A 9382-nucleotide genomic window follows, 5' to 3' on the forward strand; every position below is an offset into this window, starting at 1 on the left:
TTTAAAATTTTATTTCTTTTTGGGTAAAATGAAACTTTATAGTTAATTGCATAACCACTTAAAAGTGTGAATCATGCTTAGTCCAATGGTACAGACTGCTGACTCTAAATCTGAAGGTTGCGGGTTCAAATCCAGGGGGGAAATTTTATATTTTCATTTTATTTCTTTTTGGGTAAATTGAAACTTTATAGTTAATTTCGTAACATCTAAAAAGTGTGAAATTATGCTTAGTCCAGTGGTACGGCATCTGACTCTAATCTGAAGGTTGTGGGTTCAAATCCAGGATGGAAATTATAGATTTTAAAATTTTATTCTTTTGGGTAAATTGAAACATTATTGGTAATTTGTTACCACTAAAAACTGTGAAATCATGCTTAGTCCAACGGTACGGACTGCTGACTCTAAATCTGAAGGTTGAGGGTTCAAATCCAGGGTGGAAATTTTAGATTTTAAAATTTTATTTCTTTTTGGGTAAATTGAAACTTTACAGTTAATTTTGTAACCACTTAAAACTGTGAATCATACTTAGTCCAATGGTAAGGACTGCTGACTCGAAATCTGAAGGTTGTGGGTTCAAATTAGGGTGGAAATTTTAGATTTTAAAATTATATTTCTTTTTGGGTAAATTGAAACTTTATAGTTAATTCGTAACCACTAAAAAGTGTGAAATTATGCTTAGTCCAGTGGTACGGCATCTGACTCTATATCTGAAGGTTGTGGGTTCAAATCCAGGATGGAAATTATAGATTTTAAAATTTTATTTTTTTTTCGGTAAATTGAAACTTTATTGTTAATTTGTTAACACTAAAAACTGTGAAATCATGCTCAGTCCAACGGTACGGACTGCTGACTCTAAATCTGAAGTTTGAGGGTTCAAATCCAGGGTGGAAATTTAGATTTTAAAATTTTATTTCTTTTTGGATCAATTGAAACTTTATAGTTAATTGCGTAACCACTAAAAAGTGTGAATCATGCTTAGTCCAATGGTACGGACTGCTGCCTCAAAATCTGAAGGTTGTGGGTTCAAATCCATGTGGAAATTTAGATTTTAAAATTTTATTTCTTTTTGGGTAAATTAAACTTCATAGTTAATTTCGTAACCGCTAAAAAGTGTCAAATAAGGCTTAGTCCAATGGTATAGACTGCTGACTCGAAATCTGAAGGTTGTGGGTTCAAATCCAGGTGTGGAAATTTTAGATTTTAAAATTTTATTTCTTTTGGGTAAAATGAAACTTTATAGTTAATTGCGTAACCACTTAAAAGTGTGAAATTATGCTTAGTCCAACGGTACGGACTGCTGACTCTAAATCTGAAGGTTGTGGGTTCAAATCCAGGGTGGAATTTTTAGATTTAAAATTCTATGTCTTTTGGGGTAAATTGAAACTTTATAGTTAATTTTTAACCACTAAAAACTGTGAAATTATGCTTAGTCCAACAGTATGGACTGCTGACTCTAAATCTGAAAGTTGTGGGTTCAAATCCAGGGTGGGAATTTTAGATTTTAAAATTTTATTTCTTTTGGGTAAAATGAAACTTTATAGTTAATTGCGTAACCACTTAAAAGTGTGAAATTATGCTTAGTCCACGGTACGGACTGCTGACTCTAAATCTGAAGGTTGTGGGTTCAAATCCAGGGTGTAAATTTTAGATTTTAAAATGTTATTTCTTTTTGGTTAAATTTAAACTTTATAGTTAATTTTGTAACCACTGAAAAAGTGTGAAATTATGCTTAGTCCAATGGGACGGACTGCTGACTCTAAATCTGAAGGTTGCGGGTTCAAATACCGGTTTAGATTTTAAAATTTTATTTCTTTTTGGGTAAATTGAAACTTTATTGTTAATTTGTAACCACTAAAAACTGTGAAATCATGCTTAGTCCAACGGTACGGACTGCTGACTTCTAAATCTGAAGGTTGTGGGTTCAAATCCATGGTGGAAATTATAGATTTTAAAATTGTATTTCTTTTTGGGTAAATTGAAACTTTATAGTTAATTTGGTAACTACTAAAAAAGTGTGAATCATGCTTAGTCCAACGGTATGGACTGCTGACTCTAAATCTGAAGGTTGTGGGTTCAAATCCAGGGTGGAGATTTTAGATTTATAATTCTTTGTCTTTTTGGGTAAATTGAAACTTTATAGTTAATTTCGTAACCACTTAAAACTGTGAATCATACTTAGTCCAACGGTACGGACTGCTGACTCTAAATCTGAAGGTTGTGGGTTCAAATTTAGGGTGGAAATTTTAGATTTTAAAATTTAATTTCTTTTTGGGTAAATTGAAACTTTATAGTTAATTTCGTAACATCTAAAAAGTGTGAAATTATGCTTAGTCCAGTGTACGGCATCTGACTCTAATCTGAAGGTTGTGGGTTCAAATCCAGGATGGAAATTATAGATTTTAAAATTTTATTTCTTTTGGGGTAAATTGAAACTTTATTGGTAATTTGTTACCACTAAAAACTGTGAAATCATGCTTAGTCCAACGGTACGGACTGCTGACTCTAAATCTGAAGGTTGAGGGTTCAAATCCAGGGTGGAAATTTTAGATTTTCAATTTTATTTCTTTTTGGATCAATTGAAACTTTATAGTTAATTGCGTAACCACTAAAAAGTGTAAAATTATGCTTAGTCCAACGGTACGGACTGCTGACTCTAAATCTGAAGGTTGCGGTTCAAATCCATGGTGGAAATTTTAGATTTTAAAATTTTATTTCTTTTTGGGTAAATTTAAACTTCATAGTTAATTTCGTAACCGGTAAAAGTGTCAAATAAAGCTTAGTCCAATGGTATAGACTGCTGACTCAAAATCTGAAGGTTGTGGGTTCAAATCCAGGGTGGAAATGTTAGATTTTAAAATTTTATTTCTTTTTGGGTAAAATGAAACTTTATAGTTAATTGCATAACCACTTAAAAGTGTGAATCATGCTTAGTCCAATGGTACAGACTGCTGACTCTAAATCTGAAGGTTGCGGGTTCAAATCCAGGGTGGAAATTTTATATTTTCAAATTTTATTTCTTTTTGGGTAAATGAAAACTTTATAGTTAATTTCGTAACATCTAAAAAGTGTGAAATTATGCTTAGTCCAGTGGTACGGCATCTGACTCTATATCTGAAGGTTGTGGGTTCAAATCCAGGATGGAAATTATAGATTTTAAAATTTTATTTCTTTTTGGGTAAATTGAAACATTATTGGTAATTTGTAAACTAAAAACTGTGAAATCATGCTTAGTCCAACGGTACGGACTGCTGACTCTAAATCTGAAGGTTGAGGTTCAAATCCAGGGTGGAAATTTTAGATTTTAAAATTTTATTTCTTTTTGGATCAATTGAAACTTTATAGTTAATTGCGTAACCACCACTAAAAAGTGTAAAATTATGCTTAGTCCAACGGTACGGACTGCTGACTCTAAATCTGAAGGTTGTGGGTTCAAATCCAGGATGGAAATTATAGATTTTAAAATTTTATTTCTTTTTGGGTAAATTGAAACTTTATTGTTAATTTGTAACCACTAAAAAGTGTGAAATCATGCTTAGTCCAACGGTACGGACTGCTGACTCTCAATCTGAAGGTTGAGGGTTCAAATCCAGGGTGGAATTTTAGATTTTAAAATTTATTTCTTTTTGGATAAATTGAAACTTTATAGTTAATTGCGTAACCACTAAAAAGTGTAAAATTATGCTTAGTCCAACGGTATAGACTGCTGACTTGAAATCTGAAGGTTGTGGGTTCAAATCCAGGGTGGAAATTTTAGATTTTAAAATTTATTTCCTTTTGGGTAAATTGAAACTTTATAGTTAATTTCGTAACCGCTAAAAAGTGTGAAATTATGCTAAGTCCAGTGGTACGGACTGCTGACCCATATCTGAAGGTTGCGGGTTCAAATCCAGGATGGAAATTATAGATTTAAAAATTTTATTTCTTTTGGGTAAATTGAAACTTTATTGTTAATTTGTAACCACTAAAAACTGTGAAATCATGCTTAGTCCAACGGTACGGACTGCTGACTTCCAAATCTGAAGGTTGCGGGTTCAAATCCATGGTGGAATTATAGATTTTAAAATTGTATTTCTTTTGGGTAAATTGAAACTTTATAGTTAATTTGGTAACTACTAAAAAAGTGTGTGAATCATGCTTAGTCCAACGGTATGGACTGCTGACTCTAAATCTGAAGGTTGTGGGTTCAAATCCAGGGTGGAGATTTTAGATTTTATAATTCTTTGTCTTTTTGGGTAAATTGAAACTTTATAGTTAATTTCGTAACCACTAAAACTGTGAATCGTACTTAGTCCAATGATAAGGACTGCTGACTCGAAATCTGAAGGTTGTGGGTCAACTTTAGGGTGGAAATTTTAGATTTTAAAATTGTATTTCTTTTTGGGTAAATTGAAACTTTATAGTTAATTTCGTAACCTCTAAAAAGTGTGAAATTATGCTAAGTCCAGTGGTACGGCATCTGACTCTAAATCTGAAGGTTGTGGGTTCAAATCCAGGATGGAAATTATAGATTTTAAAATTTTATTTCCTTTGGGTAAATTGAAACTTTATTGTTAATTTGTAACCACTAAAAACTGTGAAATCATGCTTAGTCCAACGGTACGGACTGCTGACTCTCAATCTGAAGGTTGAGGGTTCAAATCCAGGGTGGAATTTTAGATTTTAAAATTCTATTTCTTTTTGGATAAATTGAAACTTTATAGTTAATTGCGTAACCACTAAAAAGTGTAAAATATGCTTAGTCCAACGGTACGGACTGCTGACTCTAAATCAGAGTTTGCTGGTTCAAATCCATGGTGGAAATTTTAGATTTTAAAATTATTTCTTTTTGGGTAAATTTAAACTTCATAGTTAATTTCGTAACCGCTAAAAAGTGTCAAATAAGGCTTAGTCCAATGGTATAGACTGCTGACTTGAAATCTGAAGGTTGTGGGTTCAAATCCAGGGTGGAAATTTTAGATTTTAAAATTTTATTTCTTTAGGGTAAAATGAAACTTTATAGTTAATTGCATAACCACTTAAAAGTGTGAATCATGCTTAGTCCAATGGTACAGACTGCTGACTCTAAATCTGAAGGTTGCGGTTCAAATCAATGGTGGAAATTTTAGATTTTAAAATTTTATTTCTTTTTGGGTAAATTTAAACTTCATAGTTAATTGCGTAACCGCTAAAAAGTGTCAAAAAAGGCTTAGTCCAATGGTATAGACTGCTGACTTGAAATCTGAATGTTGTGGGTTCAAATCCAGGGTGGTAATTTTAGATTTTAAATTTTATTTCTTTTTGGTAAAATGAAACTTTTTAGTTAATGCATAACCACTAAAAGTGTGAATCATGCTTAGTCCAATGGTACAGACTGCTGACTCTAAATCTGAAGGTTGCGGGTTCAAATCCCAGGTGGAAATTTTATATTTTAAATTCTTTGTCTTTTTGGGTAAATTGAAATTTTATAGTTAATTTCGTAACCACTAAAAAGTGTGAATCATGCTTAGTCCAATGGTACGGACTGCTGCCTAAAAATCTGAAGGTTGTGGGTTCAAATCCAGTGTGGAAATTTTAGATTTTAAAATTGTATTTCTTTTGGGTAAATTGAAACTTTATAGTTAATTCGTAACCGCTAAAAAGTGTGAAATTATGCTAGTCCAGTGGTACGGACTGCTGACCCATATCTGAAGGTTGCTGGTTCAAATCCAGGATGGAAATTTATAGATTTAAAAATTTTATTTTCTTTTTGTAAATTGAAACTTTATTGTTAATTTGTAACCACTAAAAACTGTGAAATCATGCTTAGTCCAACGGTACGGACTGCTGACTTCTAAATCTGAAGGTTGCGGGTTCAAATCCATGGTGGAAATTATAGATTTTAAAATTGTATTTCTTTTTGGGTAAATTGAAATTTTATAGTTAATTTGGTAACTACTAAAAAAAGTGTGAAATCATGCTTAGTCCAACGGTATGGCTGCTGACTCTAAATCTGAAGGTTGTGGGTTCAAATCCAGGGTGGAGATTTTAGATTTTAAATTCTTGTCTTTTTGGGTAAATTGAAACTTTATAGTTAATTTCGTAACCACTTAAAACTGTGAATCATACTTAGTCCAACGGTACGGACTGCTGACTCTAAATCTGAAGGTTGTGGGTTCAGATTTAGGGTGGAAATTTTAGATTTTAAAATTATATTTCTTTTTGGGTAAATTGAAACTTTATAGTTAATTTCGTAACATCTAAAAAGTGTGATATTATGCTTAGTCCAGTGGTACGGCATCTGACTCTATATCTGAAGGTTGTGGGTTCAAATCCAGGATGGAAATTATAGATTTATAAAATTTTATTTCTTTTTGGGTAAATTGAAACTTTATTGTAATTTGTTACCACTAAAACTGTGAAATCATGCTTAGTCCAACGGTACGGACTGCTGACTCTAAATCTGAAGGTTGAGGGTTCAAATCCAGGGTGGAAATTTTAGATTTTAAAATTTATTTCTTTTTGGATCAATTGAAACTTTATAGTTAATTGCGTAACCACTAAAAAGTGTAAACTTATGCTTAGTCCAACGGTACGGACTGCTGACTCTAAATCTGAAGGTTGCTGGTTCAAATCCATGGTGGAAATTTAGATTTAAAATTTTATTTCTTTTGGGTAAATTTAAACTTCATAGTTAATTTCGTAACCGCTAAAAAGTGTCAAATAAAGCTTAGTCCAATGGTATAGACTGCTGACTCAAAATCTGAAGGTTGTGGGTTCAAATCCAGGGGGAAATTTTAGATTTTAAATTCTATGTCTTTTGGGGTAAATTAAACTTTATAGTTAATTTGTAACCACTAAAAAAGTGTGAAATTATGCTTAGTCCAACGGTACGGACTGCTGACTCTAAATCTGAAGGTTGCTGGTTCAAATCCAGGTGGAAATTTTAGATTTTAAAATTTTATTTCTTTTGGGTAAATTTAAACTTCATAGTTAATTTCGTAACCGCTAAAAAGTGTCAAATAAGGCTTAGTCCAATGGTATAGACTGCTGACTTGAAATCTGAAGGTTGTGGGTTCAAATCCAGGGTGGAAATTTTAGATTTTAAAATTTATTTCTTTTTGGGTAAAATGAAACTTTATAGTTAATTGCATAACCACTAAAAGTGTGAATCATGCTTAGTCCAATGGTACAGACTGCTGACTCTAAATCTGAAGGTTGCGGGTTCAAATCCAGGGTGGAAATTTTATATTTAAATTCTGTCTTTTTGGTAAATTGAAATTTTATAGTTAATTTCGTAACCACTAAAAAGTGTGAATCATGCTTAGTCCAATGGTACGGACTGCTGCCTAAAAATCTGAAGGTTGTGGGTTCAAATCCAGTGTGGAAATTTTAGATTTTAAAATTTTATTTCTTTTGGGTAAATTGAAACTTTATAGTTAATTTCGTAACCGCCAAAAAGTGTGAAATTATGCTAAGTCCAGTGGTACGGACTGCTGACCCAATCTGAAGGTTGCGGGTTCAAATCCAGGGTGGAATTTTTAGATTTTAAAATTCTATGTCTTTTGGGGTAAATTTAAACTTTATAGTTAATTTGTAACCACGAAAAAAGTGTGAAATTATGCTTAGTCCAACGGTACGGACTGCTGACTCTAAATCTGAAGGTTGTGGTTCAAATCCATGGTGGAAATTATAGATTTTAAATTTTATTTCTTTTTGGGTAAATTGAAACTTTATAGTTAATTTGGTAACCACTAAAAAGTGTGAATCATGCTTAGTCCAATGGTACAGACTGCTGACTCTAAATCTGAAGGTTGCGGGTTCAAATCCAGGGTGGAAATTTATATTTTTAAATTCTTTGTCTTTTTGGGTAAATTGAAACTTTATAGTTAATTTCGTAACCACTAAAAAGTGTGAATCATGCTTAGTCCAATGGTACGGACTGCTGCTCAAAATCTGAAGGTTGTGGGTTCAAATCCAGTGTGGAAATTTTAGATTTTAAAATTTTATTTCCTTTTGGGTAAATTGAAACTTTATAGTTAATTTCGTAACCGCTAAAAAGTGTGAAATTATGCTAAGTCCAGTGGTACGGACTGCTGACCCATATCTGAAGGTTGCTGGTTCAAATCCAGGATGGAAATTATAGATTTAAAATTTTATTTCTTTTTGGGTAAATTGAAACTTTATTGTTAATTTGTAACCACTAAAAACTGTGAAATCATGCTTAGTCCAACGGTACGGACTGCTGACTTCTAAATCTGAAGGTTGCGGGTTCAAATCCATGGTGGAAATTATAGATTTTAAAATTGTATTTCTTTTGGGTAAATTGAAACTTTATAGTTAATTTGGTAACTACTAAAAAAGTGTGAATCATGCTTAGTCCAACGGTAAGGACTGCTGACTCTAAATCTGAAGGTTGTGGGTTCAAATCCAGGGTGGAGATTTTAGATTTTATAATTCTTTGTCTTTTGGGTAAATTGAAACTTTATACTTAATTTCGTAACCAATTAAAACTGTGAATCATACTTAGTCCAATGGTAGGACTGCTGACTCTAAATCTGAAGGTTGTGGGTTCAAATTTAGGGTGGAAATTTTAGATTTTAAAATTTATTTCTTTTTGGGTAAATTGAAACTTTATAGTTAATTTCGTAACCTCTAAAAAGTGTGAAATTATGCTTAGTCCAACGGTATGGACTGTTGACTCTAAATCTGAAGGTTGCGGGTTCAAATCCATGGTGGAAATTATAGATTTTAAAATTGTATTTCTTTTTGGGTAAATTGAAACTTTATAGTTAATTTGGTAACTACAAAAAAGTGTGAATCATGCTTAGTCCAACGGTATGGACTGCTGACTCTAAATCTGAAGGTTGTGGGTTCAAATCCAGGGTGGAGATTTTAGATTTTATAAATTCTTTGTCTTTTTGGGTAAATTGAAACTTTATAGTTAATTTCTTAACTACTAAAACTGTGAATCATACTTAGTCCAACGGTACGGACTGCTGACTCTAAATCTGAAGGTTGTGGGTTCAAATTTAGGGTGGAAATTTTAGATTTTAAAATTATATTTCTTTTTGGGTAAATTGAAACTTTATAGTTAATTCGTAACACTAAAAAGTGTGAAATTATGCTTAGTCCAGTGGTACGGCATCTGACTCTATATCTGAAGGTTGTGGGTTCAAATCCAGGATGGAAATTATAGATTTTAAAATTTTATTTCTTTTTGGGTAAATTGAAACTTTATTGGTAATTTGTACCACTAAAAACTGTGAAATCATGCTTAGTCCAACGGTACGGACTGCTGACTCTAAATCTGAAGGTTGAGGTTCAAATCCAGGGTGGAAATTTTAGATTTTAAAATTTATTTCTTTTTGGATAAATTGAAACTTTATAGTTAATTGCGTAACCACTAAAAAGTGTAAACTTATGC

This window comes from Patiria miniata, unplaced genomic scaffold (genome assembly GCF_015706575.1).
Source record: "Patiria miniata isolate m_02_andy unplaced genomic scaffold, ASM1570657v1 HiC_scaffold_6, whole genome shotgun sequence".
In the NCBI taxonomy this organism is placed as follows: domain Eukaryota; kingdom Metazoa; phylum Echinodermata; class Asteroidea; order Valvatida; family Asterinidae; genus Patiria; species Patiria miniata.